We start from the raw sequence: 4,003 nt of genomic DNA, 5'->3' as shown, positions 1-4,003 counted from the left end.
ATATATATATATATATATATATATATATGTTGCGTGTATCTGTGGTGCGTGTATGTATGTATGTACGTATGTATGTATATATATATATGTATGTACGTATGTATGTATGTATGTATGTATGTATGTATGTATGTATGTATGTATGTATGTGTGTATGTATGTATGTATGTATGTATGTATGTATATATGTATGTATGTGTGTTTTGAAAAAAAAATGAAAAAATTTTTCTAGTTACATCCATTGCTACGTTCGCTCAATCGTCTTTCAGCTCCTCATCCTTATCGTTATCACATATTTCCATGATTTCACATTTTTGTTACTCTTTTTTTGTTTTTCTCGCATCATAAATACTCTTTTTTCTTTTCCTCTTTCGTATCTTAGAAGGCCTTATTTCATAATGTTGTAATATTTTATTAGGGACCTGACATATCATGTATCTGATAAGCATTGTTGTAGAAGTGACAAATTTTTGTCGAAGTGTCTCCTATTTGCGCCCTTTATTATTTGATCACTGATTTTGAAATGAGATATGTTGGTGAAGGACTTCGGATATGGATCGTGTGATTGTAATTGTATATGCATGGCATCAAAATATCTGATGGAATTCGAAGCGGTTATGTGAGGTCGTTATTTTTGGACTTCTCCAACTCCAACTATGCTCCATTTCATTTAACGCATATTTGCCGTGTATTCCTCTCTAAATATTTTTCTCCCATGCATGTTTCTGTTTCTGAAGATCGAAAGAGCATGGGTTCGTTTACTATTCATATCCGTATTTCTTTCGTCCATGGAAAATGGGATGCAGCTATGCATATGCCTATAACCGATGCCATCATAAGAACATTTCATGCACAGCCAGGTTATCGATGATTTAAATGTCTAGTCTTGGTAAACGGATATGACACTATCTCTTCTGAACCTTTTTGAAGTTCTTTGCACCGTGATTCTGACTTACCTAGTCGTTTTCGCTTCCACATTTATTAAAAGAAAATAAGTGCTACCAGAAGGCTGATTATAACAGGTCAGAATTTATTGGAAGCTATGCCTACGCAAGTCCAGGCAAAGATCAAATAATGACGATCTGCAACGACGAAATCTCTAAAAAGTACTGGCTTAATGTAGAAATGAAATAATTTAATGGTCAAACCTCATCAATGTTTTCTCTTCTTGCTAAAATTAAAGAAAATAAGTGTATATGTGTGTGTGCATGTGTGTGTGTATGTGTGTTTGTGTGTCTAAGTATTTAAAAATTTATCTTAAGTTTAAAGATAGCTGTTCTAAAAAGGCTAAAAAGGGCCTATGTTATTCGTGTTGGAATTCTGCTGTTGACTATATTTTTACTCTACAAAAAATTTGGTGTTCTTTAAGCTAGTTCAAATAATAACAGGTAGCGATCCACCTACTTGGATCTGGTTCAGCTACTCGCGATCTGGTTCAGCTACTCGCTTTGTTTCTTAAAGTTAGCAAATTTACTGTTAGTTACTGCATGGGTTGTTTTTCGCGCAGTGCTTCAGTTATGCTTTTAAAGTCCACTGCAGGGATGACATCTCGCTTCATATTCCCACTCATGTACTGAATGTACCTCAGTAATCCAAAGTTTAGTGCCTTTCTAACAATAGTTGAAGAGCATGATTTTACGAAGAGTAGTACCAATTGAGTTTATGGATCCGGTCATCCTTATTACCTGGAAAATTTTATGAGCATTGGTACTATTTATACTGATACTATTCATGATAGTACAACTCTCCGCAGCCTTCTAAACACTCTGCTTTTGCATGCGTTTGTGTGTTGGAATATTCTGATGGAAGATAAGAACAAAGTTCATTTAAACCGAAATGAGGTAGTAAAAGAAAATAGCTTTAAAAAAAAAAAAAAAGAAAAAAAACAAACGACTGCCTTGCATTCATTTGTTTGTTGTCTCATTATTAATGACTCTAAGCGCCTAAAATATATGTGAATACATGTCATAATTTTTGATAAGCTAGACAGATGAAAAATGTTTTCATGCTATTGCAAACATTTTGCTATTAAATGGGAAATGTTTTGTGCCCTCTGTCCCTAGAAGATTGAACTTTAGTATGGAAAGAAGCTTGTAAACATTTTGAAAGAAAGGAAAGGAAACAGACAGGAGAAGTGAGACAATTTATCTAGCAGTAAAACGCATAGGAAAATCCCGTCCTTACCTACCAAGAGTATAGCTTACCACAAAGCACGATAACTGATTTCTCAAGTTTTGGAACCCGTGTTTCGTAGAGGATGTGGATAAATAAGCAGATAAACAAAAGTGGAACCTATCGAATTCAAAGGAAGACTGCTGTACCGTGATGAAGTTGAACAAGGGCTTTTAAAATTACCTTCCGGGATCATTGCCTCGTCCTCACATTCTTTTTCTGCACTACTTCATTTTAACAGTGATCGTTCGAATGGCTTCTGTGTTCCTTGGTTCACTTAGACAATGCAGTAATTCAAACCGGATAAAATTTTTGTGTGCGAATGCGTTATTATGCGATTTTGCAGGGAAATTTATTGAATTTTAAGCTATTTACCAAACAGCCATGAGATTTGATAATACACTGGAAAGGGGATAATCATATTGGAAACGATAGATCACTTCCATTCTTAGGACAAACTGATAAAGAATCGTAAATATGAAAATATTTAGATCGGCAAGAGACACAGAAAAGAGTGATGCGAATGAATAGGAAGAAATGAATTGATGGAACAAAAATGATAAGACTTTTTTGTGAATGTTTAAACAGTTCGATGTAAACTTTTATGTTAACATTTAAACCGCTCAACTTCACTTTTTGGTTAAATACATCAGCAGTTGAACGCATGAAAAACAAAGCACATACATAAACCGGCGTGAGTTGTAAACAGGTTTTCAAATTTCGATGTGCAAAAAACGGTAAAATTGAAAAGAAGACGAAGCATGAGGTAAATGACGGGGAAGGAAGTGTGAAAATTAATTCGAAAGATGAAACAAAGATGAAATAGGAGCAACGAAAATCAGAGAATACTTTTACAATAAACATTATTTTCTATCAGTGGCGTTGAAAGTTGAAAGGGAAAATGCTTTACCAAAGTGCACATTGGACAGCAACTATTACATACTTTTAAAATGATGTTTACAAAACTTTCAGCTATTCCAGTAAGAATAGTTCTGGGAAAAAAAGTTTTGATGTGAAAGTGATGGCTATGTACTGAGCCTACAAGTTGTCTAGGCTCATTTAGTAAAGCTATATAAAAAGTATTCGTCATTTCCATAGGTAGGCTGAATATTATGTCTTACACACACTCACCATATGCCTACAATAAGAGAGCCCTACGCAAACTTCTCGAGGGTACTCCTCACTCTCCTGTACATTGCCAAAGAAACACTGTACCTTACCGCCAGCCAGTAGCATCCAGCACCACGACGGTTAGCTTCCATCCAAACAATTGGTTCTTTATTTATTAAGTGCATTTGTTTGTATGTGTGTATGTGTATGTGTGTATGTATATGTGTGTGAGCGCTAGCAAAGTTGAAAAACACACATGATGTTTGAGTGGATGTATTTGCTGCTGCGGTTGAAATGCATTAAGGAAGGAGAAACGGGAATTGTGCACGGCTCCTATACCTATAATGCACCAAGGTTACCTTGACAGATTGATATTCACACTTATTTTATTTTATCATGTCCTTTCTGTACCTCGTTTTTTATTACTCATTTTTCACTACTTTCTTTAATAGTTGTAATTTATGCAATTTTCAATTTTATTTGGAGAAAGTCTGATAAGCTAATTTTCGGGTCATAAAATTTGCGATTAATAATGCATTGATTTAACGTTTCCCAAGCGTAATGGAAAAGAAATGGAAGTGCTACTAATTGCAATGTCTAGTTTTCTGATCTGAGATTTTCCGCTGATGGTAGGGATAATTCATTGGATAATTGATGTAGCCAATCAGTGGTTTCCTTCCTTTGTGAAGGCACAATTCACCACCAGGATACTCTAACGTTG

The sequence above is a fragment of the Loa loa genome (assembly GCF_000183805.2).
Source record: "Loa loa unplaced genomic scaffold supercont3.49, whole genome shotgun sequence".
NCBI classification, from domain to species: Eukaryota; Metazoa; Nematoda; class Chromadorea; order Rhabditida; family Onchocercidae; genus Loa; species Loa loa.
Note: the sequence above shows the minus strand (reverse complement) of the source record.